The sequence below is a fragment of the Lygodium microphyllum genome, chromosome 30, assembly GCF_053477565.2.
Source record: "Lygodium microphyllum isolate KBCC chromosome 30, Lygodium_microphyllum_v1.1.10, whole genome shotgun sequence".
Lineage (NCBI taxonomy): Eukaryota > Viridiplantae > Streptophyta > Polypodiopsida > Schizaeales > Lygodiaceae > Lygodium > Lygodium microphyllum.
Window position 1 is genome coordinate 35,143,827 of NC_141164.1, and position 24,573 is coordinate 35,168,399.

The 24,573-nt window shown below is 41.2% G+C and overlaps 1 pseudogene; it reads left to right on the forward strand.

Moving 5' to 3' along the window:
- The first annotated feature begins 11,979 nt into the window (after positions 1-11,979).
- The window catches only part of LOC148009724 (uncharacterized), a 58,890-nt pseudogene continuing 46,296 nt past the window's right edge, over positions 11,980-24,573 (forward strand).

The following is a 24,573-nucleotide window of genomic DNA, read 5'->3' on the forward strand; positions in this document are numbered from 1 at the left end:
TGTGGTGAACAATGCATTACATGAATTTATGCAATGAGGCTAAGTCTCCTCCTAGTGATCTAGAATTGTACACATGCTTTAGTCATTTACTAGAATTTCTTCAAGCTATTTTGATAGAAAAAGATATAGATAATTACATGTTAGGCTTTAGATTTGCAAGCATTAATCACTACATAAAGGGCGTCATTAAATTTTGTTAGTTGTTATCTTTAAGATAACACACAAATTCAGGTGTATCCACCTATAGGTGGTCTGGATCAACTCAAGCTGGCATTGACCATCCCTCTCTAATTGTTGGCCATTGCCCTAGTTACAATGTGGGAAACAAGAGTCCTAGTTCAATTCTAGTGTCTTATACGATAATCTAGGCTATGGATCTTCAATCTTCATTAATCTCATTGGATTCATGATGCCAAAATTAGGCCTTTCCTGTGCATGTATTTTTGGTCACTATTGCATGTCACTTGGCTCACAGCATACATAATGTAGAAGATAATCAAATGAATTCCTCCATCATATGCTCAGTAATTAAGTCCCCAACCCAAACACATGCATGTTACTTGGCCTATGATAGATATGAACAATCGTAAAGGAGTGTTATAAACTTACTAGCATATAAAGCCCCCAACCCAAACACATGCATGCTCTCTTGATAAAGGGCATGCCTAAGCACAAGTTGTGGACATTGGCACCTTTAAATATCAACAAGTAACCTAACGATCCATTGTTGGTATGTTATTATAAAAGTGTAGTTAACTCATCAATATTCAAGGACTCAAATAATATTCCTAATTATTATCCTGAACATATCTCTTTTAATTTTTTACATAACATTGATGGCACTCCATCTTTTAATCTTTCCCTATTATTCATTTCAAGCTTTAAGTTTTTCCAACCTCACTTATGATTTGAAAAGTTTTATGAAAGTAATTTGGGTTTTATGAAAAGTTTTATGAAAGTAATTTCTTTGTTTCCATCTTGCTTTAACTTTGACATCTCTAGGATTTGGGTTCCTCCTTTTGAGGGTTGTTTGTTTTCTTGGATTTACCCTTCTCAATCTATGAGCTTTTTTCTTTTTACTTCTTTTGTGACTATGTTGCATGAAGTTCTTCCTTATCTTCACTCTTTTCTCCTTGGGCACTTCTTAGCTCCATTCCTTTGCAAAGCACCCACGTTCTTTGCATATAAAGCATGTAACCAAGAAGAGAGAGAATTCTACATTGACTAGCAACTCAATCACATTAGGATCATTGATGCCAGGAGGCATATTCCACGGTGAAACAAGAGTCCTACTTCACTTCTAGTGTCTTATATGATAATCTAGGCTATGGATCTTCAACCTTCATTAATCTCACTGGATTCATGATGCCAAAATTAGGCCTTTCCTGTGCGTGTATTTTTTGTCACATTGTTACATGTTACTTGACTCACAACATACATAATGTACAAGATAATCAAATAAATTCCTCCATCATATGCTCAGTAATTAAGGTCTGATGCTAAAAATCTTGAAAACACCCAAATTCTTTAGAATCAAGCAACTACAGCTCCAATTTTACTACTTGGAAGCCTAGATCCCTTAGCAACTTTGCTAACTCATTCAATCTTAGATAAATGAGCTTGCTTTTGCTCACATTAGTCACAACCCCAGATAGCTCTAGAAAACTTTCATACACTTTCATCAAATACATCTACTAGTTGCCTCTCTACTTGCACAATATTGGTAAGTTACTGTTGGCAAAGAATTGGGAGACCAAGTGTCTTCTTAATGGTATAGGAAGCCCCTTGCTTACTCCATGTCATTCAGCAAATTGAAACCACCATAAGCAAATTTTGTTGCACTGATTGAAGCTGAATGATCATCTCATGCCTCAATGACATCAAAGTTCCTAAATTCAAAAATCAAGCGTGCTCAAAGAAGTACTCTATAAGACAAACTCTTCAATAGCATAAGACAAAAAATATATCTACCTCCAAAACATGAACTTTGAAAGTGAATTAAATGACCACCATGTTGACAAAGGAATGATCGACTGTGAATGTACAAGTCACAATAGCTGCATAAATCCACAATGTCTAAGACATGCAAAAGCATAACTGAAGTTACAATGATCATCATTTAATATTGGCCACTGGCACACCTTGAGCATGAAGATTGTAGTAGAGTTTCTCAAAAGATACAACCAACCTATGCTGCCTTTGAATAATCTGTTGTCAACCGGCTTATGGATGTATGGTACGTTCCAAACTCTGGATGAGGTTGCAAAGCTCAGCAATTTGGAGCCGACAATCTGGAGGCAATCAACATATACAACAGGAACTGCATCCTTCTTGCTCTGCAGCTTCGCACCATCTGGTTGCACATAAGAAGGTGAATGACCTTGGCACTTGGTTAAAAGAGAGTGAGAAGTGGAAGAGAATAAAATGTTGATCCCCTTGCCGATAAGGCATCATCTCACATTAGCCCCCCAAAAATGAAGTTGAGCCTCATATATATCCTACTGAATTTGGAGGATCATATATTAATAACTCCATCTAATGTTTAGAAAAGCTACCCAAATTATTAGGTCCATCTAGCCATAGATGATTGGTCATTAGGATTGAGGTATTCTCATGTTCCTTGATGGGATTTATTTTACTTATCTAATTAGCAAAGGTACCATACTATTACAACATAAAAAAGTAGCTTCCTTTTATTATCATGTTACATAGGGTCCATTAACACAACATCTAGCACATGACAAACACTTTGAAAAACAACATTCTATTGCACAAAAGATAATATATAAAAACACAATTCCATGAAGTAGTATAAAATCCATCTCCCTACAGAGAAAACAATTGTCTAGCCTAGGATATGAGCTTCCAACCCCATAAGATTGGGTTGTATGTGATTACACTACTTCTGTCAACAACACACAGTAGGGAACTTATTAACTTGGAGCCATGATAAGCTTCCCTTAGCATTAAAGGTATCCTATATAATAGGGTCACTTGGCCTTTTGCCTTCTCAAGCACTCATGTAATCAAAAACACCTATCTCCTAAAAGATCATGGGATCCCAACCCACTAGTGAGTATTTTGGCATCTTATAGGATGCTAAGGCATATTGGGATGGAAATGCCAATGGCTTGAACTACAATGATAAAAATTTTGTCAGATTGTTCCATGAAAAAGAATAATTTTAGAGAATAATTTCAAAATATTTGTTATAATTAGACAAAATGATAATTTCATAGAGTAATTTTAAAATATTGGTAATAATGTTTTTTGGGGCCATAAATATAGTCGTTGGGATATGATCTTCACAAGTATATATGAATGGTCTTGCTAAAAATTCATGTGTCTATTATTTCCAAGGGTAGAGAAGGGATATGATAGTGCTCATGAATTTTCTTGAGTTGTTCCAAGATTTTTGGGAGCTTTGAATTACCTTTAAGGCTTGACTTATAGGAATAAGGGCTAGAGCAAGTTAGGAGGGATTAGAGGGTAGCATAAATAGACTTGTCATGGATGTTACACTTGATGTTTGTTATGACCACAAGATGATACTAGCCAAATAGGTGCCTATAGGAGAAGTTGTTACACAAGATTGCACACATCATAATTTTTGAATTGCCAAATGCATAGCATGATTGAAATCCTCATGGAGAGTACATTAAGATCCTCTAGGGGTTCAGCCTCTCTTATAGAGATTCAAACCTATGGTTTTTTACCCAACATGGAAGGTTTAAGATGTATAGGAGAGAATAGCCCAACATGCTTTCCTCCCCTCCTTGCTTTTTATAGTACTCTATTTTAATATTGGCCTTGTTGAGCATGTTCTTAGCACAAAAAGCATGCTTTTCTTTTGGCTCTCTTATTTTTTCTCAAAAGATAAATTCAAAATTTTTCCAATCTTAATTTGTTCTTCTTTTCCTCTTGTGTTTTCCTTTTATTATGATGCACTTTCAATGTTCCATTGAGAATTCGCAAGAGTTTCTACATTGTTTGAATTATTTCACCTACCTTTGAGATTGGTGAGAATTTGATATGCTCCCATCGATACTTTTCTATGGAATTTCTCAACTTCAAACCCTAATAAAATGAGAATATCCAATGAGGATTTCTTTGTTTTGGAGCACTAGTTCTTTGTAAAGGTAATATACTTCCACCCTTGTAAGGCTATTTAGGTGTAGCCTTCTTATTATTCAAGTCACCTCATAGTGAACCTTAAAGTAGCTTCCCATCTATCATGTTGCAAGCTTCCACATAGAGCTAGCTACAATAGTTGGCAATCACTAGAATCCTTGGTACTTATATTTTTGTGTTAAGACATGAAGTTTATAAGTTTAGTGCTAGTTTGAAAGGTGATAATATTTCATCATACAACTAGCAATGTAGTTTGCTTCATTTTCTATAGCCACATGTTTTGGGCAATGCAATTTAGCTTTTTCTCAATATGGCTACGCACTTTGCCTTGGTGGTTATTTTTTTCCATGTGCACTTCCATGACCAATATGGTCATGCACTTGGTAATGTGCTTTCCTTTTTAATATGGCTATCTAATTTTCATGATAGGGTATATATGATTGTGTGGTTTTCTTGCCATGCACTTTGAATGTTTGCTCTTGTTGCTCATTTGGAAAGTACGGAATATGATGTTAGTGTGTGGAGTTTCTATTTAATCCATTGGTACAATATGCTTTTTTCTCACTAATATAATCATGAGCTTTGCAATAAGATGGATGTCATGGCCATGATATATGCTTGGTCAATGTGGCCATGTACTTTGCTCCACATTGTAAGTGTTATTGTTGCTAAATGCAATGACTCTATTGTTGGGGCCACACAGTTTGTGTTATTCATGTGTACCAAACATCTTTCTTTTAATTTTCTTTTTTGTTATTGTGATTACCTTTCAACAATTGTGGTCTTGCCTTTGTGTCAATGTGAAAAGCTTAGCTGTGAGTAAGTATTATACAAATGTAAATGCCTAATCAATGAATATTTATTTACTAATTATACCTAGAAAAATCATGAATTCCAAGTTAACTTGATAGAATATCTATAATTCCCTAGTTATAGGATAGTACTTGCTAGTTATGACTAGTAAAAGGTAAAATTTTCTAATTAGGTTGATATTATTACTAGTTATACAATAACTTGCTAGATAATGTTGCTAGATAGGGCTTCAACTTTCTAGATACTATCTAGGAAAAGGATGTTACTAGTTAGAAGAGACTAGTGATGGCAAAATTATCTAGTTATAACTAGAAAATTCTACATTCTTCCTAGTTTGGTTAGTAATCTTCCTAGTTATAATGTGAACTTTCTATATAGTAAGTGGTTTAGAGTTTCTTGTGACCTTTGTCCTTACCTTCTCGAAACCATCATTATCAACTTGAATTGAGAAATAGAGAATTGTGATGAACATCATCTTTATCTTTGGAGCCCCAAGAGGAACACCAAGGAAAAGGGAATTCTCTTGCAAGAAAATCTATCTTGTAACATCAACAAGCTTGTTTATTATGTTTCATATGATCACAATGAAGAAAAGAACACTAGCACAACAAATCTTCATACAACATCATGTAGATCTCCCATGGATTTGATAGAATCAACCATATTCTTCAATATCTTCACAAAACCCATCAATATAACAAAGAAAGCAAAGAAATACACCATCTTTGAATGAAAATACATCACATAGTATTCATCTTCAATATCTTCATAGTCTTCTCTCTCAATCTCTCATATACAATCACTCTGTTTCAGTAGAATTGGCTATCTCTGACTCTCTCTCTCTCTCTCCATCAATAATACATCATATCCTCACTACAATCTCTCAAAAATCACTCTCAATAATCCTTCTTAGGTCATGGATACCGCTCCCAAGAGGTATGTCTGATATGAAGAGTCACCAGAGCCACTACAGTGTCCTTTCATAGCTCACTACTGTCACTTCACTCTAGTCTTCACTTGAGTCTTCAGCAGCTACTTCTTTCACTTCTTTTAGCTCTTTTACACTTGTATTCACCTCTTTCCAAGGGTAGAAAACTTTCCCAAGCTACACTCTCATCCATCAGAACACATACAGAACAGTTACAGAATAGTACCAGAACAGCTACAGTACAGAACAGAACAGAACAGAGACAGAAGCTCTACAGAAGACCTACAGAAGGTTACAGAAGGTCATCAAAACCACTTAACTCATACTCAAACCATTCCAAACTCTCACAAACCATTCAATAAGCTTTCACAATATCTCAATCTTCAGCAATCAATACTTCATCCCTCCTTACAGAAGATAATCAGAACAAAACAGACCAAAACAGAACAAAACAGAAGGTATACAGAACCAATCAGATTCTATCAGAACATCAGAGAACCACCAATAAACATCATGAACTTCCAAAACACAATCAATATCATCCAAAACACTCTCAAATCACTTCCAAATCAATCAAGCATCTCATAAAATCAACCATTCAGCTCTCAAAAACAACAAAAATCAGCCAAAAAACAAGTCATTTCAACACTCAACATATCCCCACACTTAATAAGGAAGCGTCCTCGCAACCCAGGAAAAAGGGAATACAAGTGCTTTTAAAATCACAACTTTGAGCTTCAATATCTTTTCAAAAAGAATCCATCCACCACGACCCCAACTTATAACCTGTTTCTGATATAAAAATACAACGAAAGAAAAACCCGTTTTACAGTAACACTTGTTATCAAACAAAAAATCACAACAAATTTGTAAAGGATATAAGAGTTTTCTTCTTCTTCATCAGCATCAGCTTCAACTCTCCATCCACAACCCCATCACCACAATTCTCCAAAATGTAGCTCACACACGAAATCCAATCCAATAGGAAACCACCACGTTCGTTTGACATAAATGAACTCACAACACAAACACTAATACAACACAACCATCTGAATGACTCCTCCAAAAAGAGAGTTTTTCATTAAAAAGCATCCACCATACATTGGAAAGGTATCAATGAAGATGATCCCTCTTGAAAGATTGATGTTGTCGGAAATGATCCATAGACAAGGATTCATCTACAAAGTTTTTGGGAGGATTTTGAAAAAACTGAAGACAACACATCCTTTTGAACAGGACTAGGTATCTGCTAGGCAAACAAAGGGCATGAAAATATAAAATATCAAGCTGTTGGGAATCAATGCTCACATTGACATTCATGCACAACTTTGGAATAGGCTTGGAATCATTATGAGAGTGCTTATGCATATACGCCAGGTACCAAGCAAAGTGAGCAATTAGTCTCACTAAGGGATCTGCAGACTGTGAATACTGCTGAGCAAAATGAACATAGTTCTGATAAGCTTGACTGGCAGCTGTCCATTCTCTTGGAATTACTGGCCAATTGATCTGAGGTCCGGTAAGGGAATCATCCGAACTCCATCCCCTTCTTCTGGAAATCTGATTATCAAACCCATCACAGTCACTAACTAACTGAGGTGGTTGAGATATAGAAGTGTTAGGAGAGGGTAGTGGAATAAGGAAAAGTGGATGAAGTGAGGGATAGGAAAAATCATAAAAGGAAGAAAAGTTTAAAGAAGGAGTGGCAGAAATTTAGAGGGAATCACTAAGGAAGGGTGTTAACTGATAAAGAGGAAATGTGGAGGGTACATGAATGGATGGAGAAGGACAAGGTGGAGAAGGGGAAAATACCCTATCCTCAATAAAGGAACAATATGTAAAAATGGGAATTTGAGGGAAAGATGAAGGTTGGAAAAGAAGGGGTAAAATAATTGTGGAATTAGATTGACAAAGGGAAAGATATATAGCATAGCGGTGAGCCATTTGTTGGTAATAGAGGAGGGTAGGAACAGAAGGTCCTAAGAGAGAGCGTCGATGATAGGCATCAAAGAAGGAAGAATCAAACGGATTATGTTTTGAAAGATAGGCTAAGAGATCCATCCTCAGTTGATTAGTACTCTGGGCAGAGGTAGGAGCTGTGTTGTGTCTTTGATTTAGGACCACAGAATCAATCATGGGATGCCACGAATTATCATGACAATCAGCCACTTTGGAGGAATAACTTTGGAACATGTCAGCTATGCACAACTCCAAATGGTTGACATACAAAACAGCCTGTAATACCACATCCCCCACGTACCATGCCATATCCACCTCATCTGGAATTAACAAGTCTCCTCGTAGATACATGTATGACATCAACATGGTATCTGGCGTGACAGAATCTTCAAACACCAGCCTTACTACCTCTGTCAATAACTCAGCAGACCAAGCCCCACTCCATCCATCCTCTGGAAGAGGTAAATCCATCGTGGAAAGCTTCATGTAGAAGACCAACTTCTGCAAGTGGTAGTGGACAAAGAAAGAATGGTCTGGTAGAACATATTCCTAAAACTGCTCAAAGGTAGACCATAACAAGTCCATTCTGGACTACAATCGTTCCACTTTATCTTGGAATAGAGGACACAAAGTAGCCTGTCTTTGAAGAGCAGCCAAGTCCTGCTGTGAAAGAGAAGGAATCAAGGGAACATTAGGGCTTGGAGGAACAGAGCGGGATTTTGCGAGTTGATCTTGCAACTGCTGGATTTGGGAGGCCACTGTATCATTAGCAATCTGTAAAGCTGAAAGTTTGTCATATAAGAGAGCTTGGAACTCTTGCGCTTCTCTGGACATCCTCTCCTTCTCCTCTGAAAGGCTAGTAACCTGTGATTGAGCCTCTAGTAACTGGAGCTTCAAAGAAGAGATCTCATCTCTTTGGGTTGCACAACCAGTTGGGTTTGTTGTTTCATTTGCTTAAACAAATCTGCTAGGGTATCCTTAGCAGAAGCTAACTCGGATGTTGCCTTATGCAACTGGTCCTTAGACTGCATGAGTTCTTCATAAAAAGACACGTACAGCTGTTGAACACAGGTTGTCACTGACAATTCAATGGAACTCTGAATGTCTTTACAGAGGAAAGGAATTGCATCTCCTGAGACTAGACTGTTCAGGAAGGGAACTGAAATGTCCAAGGATCCTTCTCGATGTGCTCGAAACAGGTTATTACAAGTGAGATACCCAGGGAGATCACTGCCAGAGGTAGCAGGGATGGGTACTGAAGGAAGTACTGAAGGAGCTTTTTCCGCTACCCTCTTCAAGCATTTGCACTGGATGACCAGGGGAGGCAGAGAATCATCATCCTCTATATCAATGGGTTCTGACTCATCTGAAGGTAGAGGAGGAGGTACTGGATCTGATGGAGGAGGTGGAGGCACAGTCTTCTGTAAACCGGAATAGGTCAAGAAGGCATACAAATATGATCCATATGTGACATTGGTAACATTACCCCTGGTGACTTTGACGAAATGTTGATCCATTTTAGTGAGGAGGTAAGTGCTCCAATCAATAGCTACTCCTTTCAACACCATCCTGGAAGCTGTAAAAAGCTCTTTGGACAAATACTGGGAAGGCATTTTGGCAGGCATAAACCTGTCCTGGAGAAACTGGCAGACCATCTTCCATACAGGATCAGTGATCATAGAAAAGGAACCTCCTGAAGAGTTGATCACCTTCTTAACATCCAGTAATTCCCTTGTCTGCTTTTGCAACAGCTTCAGAATCTCTTCATTAGAGAAAAGCTGACGAGTGGTAACAAAAGGTTCACCTTTGGAGGAAAGAGACAGAGCCTTCCCTAGGCCGCGAGGTGTCAAAGTCATAGAAATTCCCTGGACTAGTCCTGTCTTATTGCTGTAAGAGGCCAGAAACTCATCACATAACGACGGATCCTCTGGAAGCAATGGAAAAGAAGTAGCCACAAAAGCAGCGAGTCCCGCCTTCGTGAGAGGCTCAAAAGTAAGTAGGGAAGAGTAATCCCTACTAACTAATGGGACGTACTGGATAGGGGGAGGAGCGTGAGAAGGCGCCATTCAGATGGTTACACACACACCACAAACACAGACAATCAAGGAGAATGCCTGCAAAGTAACAGACAAAAAAACCAAGGATAAGAGAACAACCAAAACAATAAAACGTGACTCGACCAACTAACCCCAAGCAAACCACAACCTAGAAAAAATTCGACATGACCTTGAGACAAATGCGACCGAAAGCTTCATGCGATGCATCAGACAAACACCCAGAACCCCGTAGCAGGCAAGAAAAGAAAAAACTACATACCGTACCCTTAACTGTAACAAAGAAGCTAAACCAAAACATCACCACATCCGACACATATCAAGACTACATCGTGGATAAACCAGTGTTTGACCATGGAAATAACTCCAATGGCTGCGTATACCCATCCCACGAAACGGTTCGTTAAAAAAAAGGGGATTAAGTGCAGTGAGGGGAAAATTAATTTAATGAAGGGTTGATTTTAAGAAATTATTAAGAAATGGGTGAATTTTTATTAAGTGATAAACCTTAGCAAGAAAACGGCAATTCCTTCTTAAAAAATTTAATTACCAATTATTAGGTTAAAGCGGTGCTTTAATTCGAATCCCGGACTTCGATACCCAGACTGGGTCTCTAAATGCAAGTTCATTGATTACAAATTAAGGTGATGTGGAGCGCTTTTTTGCCAGCGCGTGCTCTTGTGACGGCTGGTTTATTTTAATTAAAAATTATTAAAGTGCCTCTTTAGCGCACTTAGTGCATGCTAAGTGAACGGCGGGTTTATTTTAATTAAACAAATTGTGTGTTGAGCGCGAATGCGCGTGGAAACCGTGGGTGAATAAATAGTTCATTTTAACAATTAATTTGTGATTAAGGGAGAAATGAAAATAAATAAAGCGCATAAAATAAATACCTGGAAGGGGTGTGTATGTAATGCAGAAATGCGCACGGAAGAGTCTCCCAAAAGAAGTGAATCTAGTAAAGGAAAAGTAAAGATCATTGACGAAACAACAAAGACAACTCCTTAGTGGATGTGTTAAATTTGTTTTTATTGGTTTTTTAAGTTTTGTAATTTGTGATTATTTATGGTTGGTTTTTGTTGCGGAGGTTGCTTTGTGGTTTGGTTTTGTTTTGTGTTTTTGGTTGGTTTGGTTTGTTGTTGTTTTTTTTTTTTGAATGGTAATAAGAATAATAATGAAATCAAGATATATAACACATGAATATGTGATGACGGGAAAAAATGAAAATGTAGCCATGGAGGAAATATCCACAATTTAGGGTATGAAAATAAGATGGGGATTTGTATGGTTAATTGTTGTTTGTTGGTTTTTTTCTTTTTTTTAAAATAGGGGTTCCATGTATGAAAATATTTTAAAGTGAAAAATGAATTTTAAAATGAAAAATGAATGGAAAAGGGTCAAGAGGGGTGAGGGGAATTTTGTAGAATTTTGTAGAATTTTCTTTAGAATTTTTCACTAATTGTAAATGAGTTTTTGACATTTGTTGGTAATTTGTGGGATAAATTAGGAAATATTGAATTTTCAGAAATTTTGGGGGTGAAAATTTCCAGCTAACAAATTTCCAAAATTTGGCAAAAAGCGGAGGGAATTGTTAGAAATTTTTCTAAATTTTTATGAGGTGGAAATTAATTTATAAATTAAGTAAATCAGTTAAATCAAGAAAATCAACTTAGTCTGGTAAGTAAGGTCAAATTAAGTCAGCTAAGTCCTGTTAGTCTATGTAAGTCATGTAAGTCTGACTAAGTCGAGTCAGGTTAGTCAAAAGGAACTAGGTTAGTCTAGGTGAAGTCAGATAAGTCAGTTAGGGGGACTAAGTCAGTGGAGACTAACCTAAAGGGGGTTAGTTAACCTAAGTTGGGTTAGGGTTAGGGTTAGGGTTAGGGTTAGGGGGAACTAACCTAACTAGGGTTAATGTAACCAACTGAAGGTTAAAGTAACTAATAGAAGGTTAGTGGAACTAATGTAAGGTTAGGTTAGTTAACTAATATAAGGTTAGTTAACTAACCTCTAATTGCAGTTAGGGAGGAGGAGGAGGGGGAAGAGGAGGAGGGTAGCGGGGGCGGCGTCAGGCGGTGCTCGACGGCGATCCGGCGAATGCGGCGGCGTCGGGCGGACGTTCGAGGACAACGGCGGCACGTTGGCGACAGGCGATGGCAGGGAGGACATCAGCGTCGACTGCGGCCGTTCGGCGGCCTCGGCGGCGACGGGCTGGCGAAGGCAGGGATGCGGCGGCATCGACTGCGGGCGTTCGGCGGCGTCGGCGGCGACGGCGGGCGGGCTGGCGGAGGCGACAGCGACGGCGACCTCCTGGCGACGGGCTGGCGGAGGCGACGACAGGGAGGACGGCAGGCGGCAGGAAGGACGGCAGCGCGTTCACGCGCGGGACGGGGCGCGTAAAAACTCATAAAAATAAAGAAAAATTAATAACACCCAATCCGGACGTCAAAACGAAATAGCATAAAAACAAAAAGTGGGTAGGACGACAGGAGGAAAACAAAGAAAATATGCGACGGAGGTTTCGGGAGGGGTAAAGGGCAGTCACGTGCAAAAAACACAAAAAACGAACAAAAAAACGCAAGTAAAAATTAATATCGGAAGATCCGTGCATCGGAACGAGGTGCAGGAAAAAGAAAAACTGTGCAGAAAGACGTGCCTGACAATCCTATCCCATCAAAACATAGTTCCAACTGAGATAAGATGCGTTCACGTGTGAAAAATCCAAAAATAAACCCGAAAATGGGATCGAAAATTAATATCGGACGAACTGTTCGCCAGAATGACACGCAGTAAGAAGGAAACATGTCCGCAAGAAGGAGTGGCACAGGGTTATCAAGTTAAACCGCAGTTCCGGTGGAAGTAGGAGGGGTTCACATGCAGAAAACTCCAAAAATACGCCCGAAAACACATTTAAAAATTAATAATAATAAATCCAGAAGTCGAAAGAGGGTGGAGGAAAAAGGAAAAATGTGGGGAAAGGAACAGGGGACACGACTGTCAAATCAAATTGGAATTCCGATACAAACAGGGCAGGTTCACATGGAAAAATGTTAAAAAGACGCACGAAAAAGTCGTAAAAAACCGAAAAATTAATATTGGACAAACCTGTATCGGAATGACTCGGAGTAAAAAGGGAAAATTTCAGGGGAAAAGTGATTGTCAGGGCTATGATGTCAGATCACGGGTCTGAAGCAAGCAAAGTGCGTTCACATGGAAAACCAGCTAATTTGCGCAAAATGCTTCAAAAATTAATAACGCGAGAACCGTGCACTGGAACAGGGGTAGGTAAAGAGAAAAAATGGTCAGTTCAGAGGGAGGAACAGGGCTATGAGATTGGATTTGGACTTCGGTGAACGTAGGATGCAGTCACATGGCAGGACCTTAAAAGCAAGGAATGAAGGAAAAGTGCAAGGGAACAGCCCCAAGGGTGGGGGAAACATAAAGGGGTGGGTGGGAAGGAATCCCATTAGGGTAAAAGCAAGTCATGGCATACATGCATGAGCAGGTTAAGGCATATGCAGAAGGGTATGCAATGTAGATGCGCAGGGACGCGTCCCCACACTTAAGACCTTAACGGATAGGGTTAACCGAGCAACAGGGACCTAGGACTATGCCACAGACCATCCACTAATGTCCCTACACTTAAAACATGAACGTCACTGAGAAACAGAAGTTGTAGGGTTAGAAAAACTTGGTCCATTTTGTCAAGAATCAAGGTTGAGTGTCGATGGCACGTCCTGTGTTGTTGTCGGCTGCTAGAGGTACCAAGGCATATTCTCGGCATACATCCATCATAGAAGGGACCACGCGGCAGCACCCAGGAAGGTAGCTGATTGAAGGAATCGCAGGAAATTCGTTGTCGATGATGAGGAATGTTGCACTCAACTCACAGTCACTCAAATGGAATGAAATAACAATCACTCGCCCCATGACTAATATCACTCGAGGAATAAGGATTAAAACCCATATCTCGTACCCGGTTGAGAAATTGACAGGGAAATGGGGCAAAGGAAGTATGCCACGGCGCACAGGTGATGGTGCATTAGTGCGTCCAATCCGTTTGGCATAAGTGCAAGGAGGAAGGCAAGGGAGCCTTATAGTGCAATGTACAGAACAAGGTAACGTGTCCTGTGATGAAAATAGAGACCCATCCCGTGGGTGCATAAGGAAACGGGAACATACCTGACTCCAAGTGTCGTAACGTCTCTCAATCTCACCTCTCGGTAATTGATTGAAGAAACTCCAGTCACACTCATCCCACCCTCTGTCTCACGCTCGGTTGATAGATACAGGAGGACAACCTTTTCCTGAAACCCGTTGATGTAATCCTCACGGTCACTTGTGCAAAGATTGTATGCCTTGTGCGCATTTGATGGTGCAACTGTGCATCCCGCCCTGTGCCGGCATACGGTGCAAGAAGGAAGGCCAGGGAGCCTTATGGTGCACTGCACAGAAACAAATTGTGCTTTGTGCATTGAGAGGTCCATCCCGTGCGTGCAACACTTCATTCACACTTCTCACCTCTCATTTGATTTGAAGGGAAAAGACTGGTCACTCGCCCCACCCTCTATCTCACTCTCTGTTGATAGTTATAGAGGGCAACCATACTCACTTCCCCATCCGGTTAGGATGAAAGCTCACGTCACTTGATTGTTTGTCGATGAAGATCGCGTCGTCAGTTGTTGAAGAGGCGTACCCAGGGAGGTAGCCATCAAATCGAACGTTGTGTTAGATAGGACATGTCATCTGCGAGAGGATAGGTAGACACTCTGCAGAAAGACCCAGGACACAGCGTACCAAGGGAGGTAGCTTCAAAATTGGATCCTAGGGATATCAATTAATGAATCCACTTTCTGGACTGCTGGGTGTTGCCACCTTGTCCACAGCCAGCTTCTCGCCCAAGGGTGTTTACCACCTTTTCTTGGAACGAGGCCTGCTATGACATGGAATTTCTTCATTTTCTCTCATAACAGTTTTGTTTTTCTTTTTTTTTCTTGTTTTCCCTTTTTTTTTCTTGTTTTCCCCTATTTCCGAGGATGTTTCCACATTTTCTCGAAGAATAGGTCGGCATGACAGGGACCTAAGTCATTTTCTCCCATGACCGATATGTTTTCTTTTTTTTTCTTTTTCTTTCTTTCTTTCTTTTTTTTTTTCCTTTTGTTTTTCTCTTCGAATTGAGCAAGGAAATGGTAGAAAGCCCATTTGTCAGAACCAACCTCGCCACTGTCGCTGGTGGAAAATAGAGGATAAGAGATCAAGGTTGGAAGGTAGGGTTGAGGGGACAGAGGGTTGCGTCCACCTCATCAGGAGTGACTGAAGAACGGCTATCAGAAGTAGCATCATAAGAAGTAGAGTGCCGCGCCAACGAGGGAAAAGATCAAGTGACCCTGATTGTCAAGATCCCCAAGGAGGGAAGTACTTCTTCAGGCGATATCCATTGATCAGGAAGGGATCATCAGAGGCATCAATGGTCTGCACTTGGACAGAGCCATTAGGGTTGACGGCAAGTACCTTATATGGGTCCATCCACCGCTGTTGGAGCTTGCCAGGAAACTTGCCAAAGCGTGAATCATAGGCTAGGACCAAATCACCTTCTTTGAACTCCTTGTGCTTGATGAAGCTATCATGGTAAGCCTTGCGTCGAGCTTGCGTGGCTTCCATGCACTGTAGAGCCATCCTACGAATTTCGTCCAAACATTCCAAGTGCAGGAGACGGCGTTGCAGTGAATCATCATCCCCCAAACGCTCTTTGATAGCCACTCTCAAAGAGGGTAATTCCAGTTCAACAGGAAAAACAGCTTCTGTACCATACACCATCTGAAAGGGTGTCTGTCCTATTGATGCTTTATGGGAGGTTCTATATGCCCAGAGGGCCTCTGTAAGTCCATCATCCCAATCACGACGATGTGCGGCAATCGTTCTTGTCAGAATCGAGCAGAGGATGCGATTGGTGACTTCGACTTGGCCGTTGGCTCTGGGGTAATAAGGAGTGGACTTGCGATGGCGGATCTTATACAACTCTGTCAACTCTTCCATGACTTTGTTAAGGAAATGAGTGCCTCTGTCACTTACCAGCTCTAAGGGACTGCCAAAATGGGTGATGATATTCTCGTACATGAACAGGGCCACGCTATTCCCATCGTCTCACTTTAGGGCTTTAGCTTCACACCACTTTGTAACATAATCCGTACATACGAGGATGTATCGGTTCTATTTCCTTCTAGTAGGAGGATCGATCGGGCCTACGAAATCGATGCCCCACTTCTCAAACGGCTTTAGGGGAAGGATAGGTTGCAGTGGCATGGCACTTGTCTTCGTGGGTTTTCCCATTCTCTGACACGCATCACATCTTTTATAGTAATCATAGGCATCCTTGTGGATGGTAGGCCACCAATATCCTGCTAGCAAAGCCTTCCTGGCTGTGGCTTCTCCTGCAAAGTGGCCTCCACACGGCTCGTCATGGCAAGCCTTCAGAATAATCCCAATCTCATCTCCTGCAACACATCTTCGGAGCACTTCATCTTTGCCTTTCTTGTACAGTGCGCCACCTAGCAGGGTGTAGGGGACTGATTCTATCATAAGCTTCTTTCTTTCCCGACTAGAAATACCAGGAGGATACTGTTGGGTTGCCAGTAGATTGGCAATGTCTGCATACCAGGGAGTTATAGTTTCTACCAAGAATAGGGAAGCATCAGGGAGGTCTGGGTCATCTTGCTCCTCGTCTGCAGTTTGTGGGATACGCGACAGATGATCAGCCAGAACATGGGAACGACCAGGCTTAGTAATCACCTCAAAGTCGAACTCTTGAAATAGAAGGAGCCATCTCATCATTCGGCCTTTCACATCTGCTTTGTTCATCAGGAAGGACAGGGCCTCATGATCCACATAAAATTAAAAGTGGGTAGATAGGAGGTAATGGCGAAACTTTTCCAAGGAAAACACCATTGCCAAGCACTCCAGCTCTGTCACTGTATAGTTCCGTTCCCTATTAGTGACTTTTCGGCTTGTATAATAGATCGGTTGATCCAGCTTAGAGGAGCCCTTCTGGCAAAGGACAGCACCTAAGCCTTCAATTGATGCATCAGTGTGTACATGGAACTCCTTCGTCCAATCAGGAGGTTGCAGAATGGGTGCCTCAATCAGACACTGCTTCAAAGTGTGGAAGGCTTTGTCACATTCTTCCGTCCAAGTAAACTCTGCATCTGCATCTTTCCTCAGAAGCTTGTGCAAGGAGGTTGCCTTTGTTGCAAAATGAGCTATGAACCCTATGTAGTAACCCACATGGCCTAAGAATCCCCTCAACTGTTTGAGGTTGGTAGGTGCTGTCAGAGCAGCGATCTTTTCAATCTTTGTAGGGTCTGTTGATATCCCTTGTGCAGAGACAATGTGGCCCAATAGAACTTCGGAAGAGATCCCAAAGATGCATTTGTCGGGGTTGAGGGAAATCCCATACTCCCGGCATCGGTCAAAGCATTGTTCCAGGTGTCCCCAGTGTTCACAGATCAAACTATAGACACAGAAGTCATCCAAATATACCTCAATAAAGTCGTGCAGATGATTTTGGAATGCAGCCATCATGACTTGCTGGAAAGTAGCAGGGGCATTGCAAAGCCCAAACGGCATTACTCGGTAAGCGTAGGTCCCCCATTCTGTGGTGAAGGTTGTTTTGGACTGGTCTTCTTCTGCGATTTGGACTTGGTTGCATCCGCTGAATCCATCCAAAAGGGAATAAAGCTCATGTCCTGCCACTGTGTCCAACAGCTGGTCTGTGAAAGGGATAGGAAAGTGATCCTTCTTCGTCTTGGAATTCAACTTGCGAAAATCCACACAGATTCGCAATTTGCCATTTTTCTTGGGTACAACCACGATGGGTGAAACCCATTCACTATTTGCCACTGGATAGATAAACTCGGCTTCTAGAAGCTTCAGCAGCTCTGCTTTCACCAATGTGGAATAATTCGGGTTCATTCGCCTCTGTCCTTGCCGTACGGGCTTGGCTTCAGGTTCCAAGTCAATATGATGTTGACATATTGTGGGATCAATCCCCTTTAGGTCTTTATAGGACCATGCAAACACGTCCAAATTTTCTTTCAACAAGTTGTACAAGGTTGACAACTCCTCTTCTGGGAGGCTGCTACCCACCTTCAAGTGACGTTCAGTGCCTTCTGCATCCACAAAAGTTAACTACCTTTCACCTTCTACTTCACGAATGAAGGTCCCACGGACTGCTTCTGGGTATAGATCCGACTCCTTCAAAGGAGTGGTATCCTCTTCTGATGTCCCACTAGAACCAACTTCTTCTTTTGGTGGAGACTTAGGTTGCTCCTTAAGATGTTGGAATGGGATTAGAGCCGTTTCGGGTTTGGTTTCAAAATTAATTACCTCTTGGCTTGAAGACTCCTCTTCTGAAGATGACACATCCAAGAACGTCACATAACAGGGACCCTCTGATTTCTGTTGGGTTTGTGGGACTGGTGCTTGTTGGCACGGTGCATCATCATCATCTTTCTTTGGCAAGGATGGGTGAGGGCGGCATGAGCCATTGCTAAAAGATGGCTTGTTCTTCTTCAACCATCTCTTATAAAGATTTTGCATATGAGAAGATCCATTTACCAGACCAAATGGTACCATCGCCATTCTGTCCCATAGCATGAGCTCTCCTGCTTCTGATGCTTCTGAAACTTCTTCTCCAAATGTATCCTTTGCAGGTGGGATAGGTTCTTCTGGCTCACTTTCATAACCTTCTTCGTCCATATCATCTCCATCGTCTTCTGTCTCTGTCTCTGCTTCTGTCTCTATCTCTGCTTCTGTCTCTGTCTCTGCTTCTGTCTCTGTCTCTGCTTCTGTCTGTAAGAGAAGAACAGGTTCTTTGTTTCATCTTCTGCCTCTGTCTCTAGCTCTGCTATGGCCATATAACAGGGAGAGCAGTACATCTATGCTTCTATCTCACTGTTAGAAGTGATTTCGGAAATCGTTCCTAGTTCAGGCAGGAAGTATTTACCCATTGATAATGGTTTTGCATCTTTTGGGATTTGGCTTACAATATCCACTGTTAAGGAACGTGCCACTGTTTTCTTGGGAAGGATTTGTTTGACAGCATCTTCGTCTGCTGATGTTCCATCTGTAGTCTCATTAGGAGAGTCAGAAGATAATTCCAAAGAGGTGGATCCATGTCCTTTTTGAGCACCATAGAGCTTCAGCACCACTTTGTTGGGTCCTCGTCCCAAGGTCAAGGTTCCTTTGAACCAATCCGTCCTTGCTCGGGCTTCAAAAAGCCATGGTCTACCCAGTAACAGAGGGTAGGATGTACCATAAGAGTTTGGCTTCACCACCAGATAGGTTAGCCAATAATCTTTTCCAGCCACTGTAGTCTTCACATATGGGAGAATGCCCAAAGGCTTGATTCTACTCTGATCCGCCAGTCTGATGAGCCATTGGGTGGGTTGCACACCTTGTAGGCCTAGATCCTTCATTGTCATATCCGTCATAATGTTCATTGATGAACCACCATCAATCAGTGCATTTGCAATAAAGCAGCCTTCTATCCACTGTCAAGCTCTGTTCTGTTCTGTTCTTCTGGTGGAAGATTGAACTTCACTGTTCTGGTAGGAGGGTTATTTTCTTTCGGATAGGTGGTTCCTTCTGCTTTGCTTGAGTGATGGCAGCAACTTCCAATTCCACTAAATTGGAGGTAGGCTCTTGGGCCTTGGCCGGACTATCAGTAGCACTGTTTTTCACTGGGGCTGGGCTTGGACAGTCTTTTGCAGTGCGGCCTTCTCCTTTGCATCGACTGCATAAGGGCTTGTAATCCACTGACCTTCTGGGATTTGGACAATTTGGTGAGATGTGTCCCTTTTTTCCACATCTATAACACTCCACTTCTGATCTCTTACCACCGCCAGACTGTCTTCCTTTGTAACTTTGAGAGGGAAATCTTCTAGGTCCGAAATTAGGACCAAAATCTCTAGGCTTGGGTCCAATATCCTGTGTTGTCATTTTGGATTCTAGCAAGTTAAATCTTGCGTCTTCTTCCTTCCTTCTCCTATCATGCATCTCCTTTAGAGAGCAAATGTCCTCTGTATGGTTCTTCCGCAAACAGTAGGAACAGAAGGCTCCAGGAATGGTCAGTTTTCGTGTACATTCAGTGGCTAAATGGCCTGCTTGATGACACTTACCACACCAAGTATTTGACCGCATCACATCTCTTCCTGCTCCTGCAATATTGGATATGCTAGCAGTATTCACTTTCAGCGTCTGTAGCTGCTCTGTAATCACATCCATCAACTCCTTTTTGATGTTTGCAACTGAGTTGGATAAGTAATCCTTCAAGCTTTCTCCTCCGGATGTACTGGCAGGAGGGTTTTGAGGAGTCTCTGTAATCACTGCATAAACGGGTTGGGCTGGTACAGAGGGGTCTCTGTTTTGGTTCTGATTCAGGGCTCCTATTCGAACTGTTGGCTGTTGGCTCTAGTTGGTAGGATTCCATTGTTGCTGCTGATTTGGCATGGAGGAAATTGGTTGGGACCATTGTTGTTGTGGTTGAACCACCATTTGAGGCATGGATGGTGGCCCCTGTGGATTTGGTATACTATACTGTGATACCGGGGGCATCTGTTGGTAGGGATAGGGAACAGTCCCTAGAATTGCATTTGGTGGATACATCATTCCTGGCATCAGAGGAGGTAGGACTCCTCTTCCTGTATTCATCGCTAATCTAGCTTCCACTTCATCGTATAGTCTTGCACCTTCTGTTGCAGCTTGCAGGGTGGCTGGTCTTTGCAGCTCCACAAACTTACGGACTTCTGGTTGTAATCCTCTGAGAAACACTCCCTTCTGAATGCCATCATCTAGATTATGGTTAGTCCATCTCTTCAGGATGGATTCCATTCGTGAGACATAAGCTTCCACTCTTTCTCCAGAAGACTGACTTAGGTTCATAAATTCCTCTCACATCCGCTCTTCAAAACCTTCACGCCTGAATTTAGTGAGGAAGGCCAACTTCAGGTCATCCCATGTGCCAAAAGTCCCTACTGCTTGTCTCTCATACCACTGAAATGCCGCGCCCTTGAAAGTGGCGGGGAATATTTCCACCAATGCTCACGGGTTCTGGCATTGCTAGCCACACACGCTACCATAAACTCTGCTACATGAAGATCGGGGTCTTCATTGTACTCTCCCTTAAAAACTGGCAATGGAACTACATTCGCTGGACTGTCATCAATATTTCCAGGACGGATCTGGCTTGGAAGTGGACCTCCAGCAGGAGGAGGAAGGGCTTGATGTGCCATTGGGACTTCTGTAAAGAGTTCCACAAGGGCGTCAAAGGCGGCTTCTGCTGCGAGCTCGTTCTCGGCCTTGATTTTTGCTTTCTCTCTTCTCACGTACCTCTGGACTCGTTCTAACGCTTGCCTCTTAATTGCGTCATTCATCAGAGGGTTGGCTCCACTATGTTGTTAGTGCTCCACCGAGGGTTAACAGAAGGCTTCAGTCTCTGGAGGACTCTCTTGCCAACATTTCTTCTACTTCTTTATTTTCAACGTCCCTGAATTCTGCTTTCATTCCACTGCACAAAGGAAGGTATTCTGTTCTGAAGGTGTCAAAATGCATACGTCTGAGCATTGTGGTGGTGCCATCATCATAGTAATGCCAACTTCTGATGGTTTCAACGGTGTATGTTGTGAAAAACACTCTGTCTACCAACTTCTAGTGGGTTGCTAATTGAACGAACAAAAGGTTATCAATGCACCAAGCATCCCATGTATCTTGCTGTTGAGCATCCACGAACAAATTCCAACTCTTTTCCTTCTTGTCTTTGTGAACCTCTACAGATCAAGAGTCCTGAAGCTTCTTCACAATCTCCCACTTGATGATGTCTGGAAACTTTTCAATGAATGCCAAATCTTCCATGGATGGTCATTCTCTCTGTTTCTGCTCTTCAGTTTGTTCCCAAACAGTTTGCCACCAAGATGCAAGTTTCTGTTGCTTCAACAGGAAGAGGAAACTATCCACTACATAGAGCATGCATCATGATGGTAATGTGTTTCCACCATTGTGGGATGAACTTCTTGTGGAAAGTGGCTCTGATTATGAGAAATTCCAACTCTTCAGTGGAAGAAGGAGCTTTACAAACATCCATTGAATTCTTCTCTTCTTGGCAATGCCATTTCCTTCATTTTCAGCCTCTTCTGGTGCTTGTTGATGGCAAGGTTCCCTGGCTGCGCACCAAAAACATGGAGCCCCAAGAGGAACACCAAGGAAAAGGTAATTCTCTTGCAAGAAAATCTATCTTGTAACATCAACAAGCTTGTTTATTATGTTTCATATGATCACAATGAAGAAAAGAACACCAGGCACAACAAATCTTCATACATCATCATGTAGATCTCCCACAGATTTGATAGAATCAACCATATTCTTCAATATCTTCACAAAACCCATCAATATAACAAAGAAAGCAAAGAAATACACCATCTTTGAATGAAAATACATCACATAGTATTCATCTTCAATATCTTCATAGTCTTCTCTCTCAATCTCTCATATACAATCACTCTGTTTCAGTAGAATTGGCTATCTCTGACTCTCTCTCTCTCTCTCTCTCCATCAATAATACATCATATCCTCACTACAATCTCTCAAAAATCACTCTCAATAATCCTTCTTAGGTTGTGGATACCCCTCCCAAGAGGTACGTCTGATATGAAGAGTCACCAGAGCCACTACAGTGTCCTTTCATAACTCACTACTGTCACTTCACTCTAGTCTTCACTTGAGTCTTCAGTAGCTACTTCTTTCACTTCTTTCAGCTCTTTTGCACTTGTATTCACCTCTTTCCAAGGCTAGAAAACTTTCCCAAGCTACACTCTCATCCATCAGAACACATACAGAACAGTTACAAAACAGTACCAGAACAGCTACAGTACAGAACAGAATAGAACAGAGACAGAAGCTCTACAGAAGACCTACAGAAGGTTACAGAAGGTCATCAAAACCACTTAACTCATACTCAAACCATTCCAAACTCTCACAAACCATTCAATAAGCTTTCACAATATCTCAATCTTCAGCAATCAATACTTCATCCCTCCTTACAGAAGATAATCAGAACAAAACAGACCAAAACAGAACAAAACAGAAGGTATACAGAACCAATCAAAACCTATCAGAACATCACAGAACCACCAATAAACATCATGAACTTCCAAAACACAATCAATATCATCCAAAACACTCTCAAACCACTTCCAAATCAATCAAGCATCTCATAAAATCAACCATTCAGCTCTCAAAAACAACAAAAATCAGCCAAAAAACAAGTCATTTCAACACTCAACAATCTTATTCTCATTTTACCTTTAATTCCCTATTACATAAAAGTAGGGAATCACATCCTTATAATTCCTTATGTAGGGATTTTCAAAGGAATGTGGGGAATGCTCTATATTCCCTATTATAAGATGTAGGGAACGTAGAGACTTTCAAAGAAATGTAGGGAATGCTCTATATTCCCTATTATAAGATGTAGGGAATGCAATTTCCTAGTTATAGATGGGGAATACGTACTTGTCTACATAGGAAATATTGGAGAATTTCCTATATTTCACCAAATTGCCTATGTGGGGAACGATTGAAAGTTCCTTGTGCATTGGTGTCAATAAGCAGTACCATTGCATCAAAGTCATCTCACTCATCATCATTGCGGATCGACAACGTGTTCTTCCAATACATGTTCAATACAATCAGGCACAATGCAAGAGCATGCTTAGTGACTATAGGATAGGGTGCATCCATATCAACTACACTAATGGACAAGCATACAGAGTTCTTGAATAAAAGGGATTTTAGACCATATTTGACTGTCAACCTCAACCACGCACAATAATTCCATATGGTGGTCACTGGTGATATTCTATATTCAACCGATTTATTTTCATTAGCATTGATTTGACTATCTAAGACCATAGCATATGTGTTGTATTTTTCGATTAAATAGTGTTGGATGTAGAGGATCAAGACATAGCACCTGCAGCACAGCCAACATTTTGCAAGGGACAGAAGGCTACATAAAAAAGGAAGCAGTCAGGATTTGCAGGACATGATGACATTAGTTGTGGCTGGACAGAATTTCTCAACCAAGTACAGTAATTGTCGCAGTGATTGGTACGCTTTGTCAATTTGTCTGCGAGTATATGTCAATTGTTTCTTACAGTGTCTTCATATGCAAGAACTTGGATAGCAGTATCACTGAGATAACTTGGATAGCAAAGATTGTAGAACGTCATGGGTATATTCTCTCAGTAAACTGAATCCCCATTCAATATTCGATGCTTGCACCCTTTGAATTAATGGTCTACATTTCAATGTTTATCTTGGAATTTGTTCAATTACCTATCTCTTATACCTTGGAAATGAAAACCCTTAATCTTACTACTATATTATATTAGTTATAGGTTCAGAAAGCCCCAAACTTCCAGAGGGTTTCCCGAACTTACCCCCTTTTCTAGACCTCCCTCCCCTTCCCCTCCCTTCTTTCTCACGTGTAATATCTCATTTTCTCTTCCCCCTCCCTTTTTTCATTAAAGCCTCCCCTCCCTCCCCCCTCACCTCCCTTTTTTAAATTAAAACCCCCTCCCTCTCTTTCACTTATAATCTCTCTCTTTCTTCCCTCCCCTCCCTTTTTTAATTAAATTC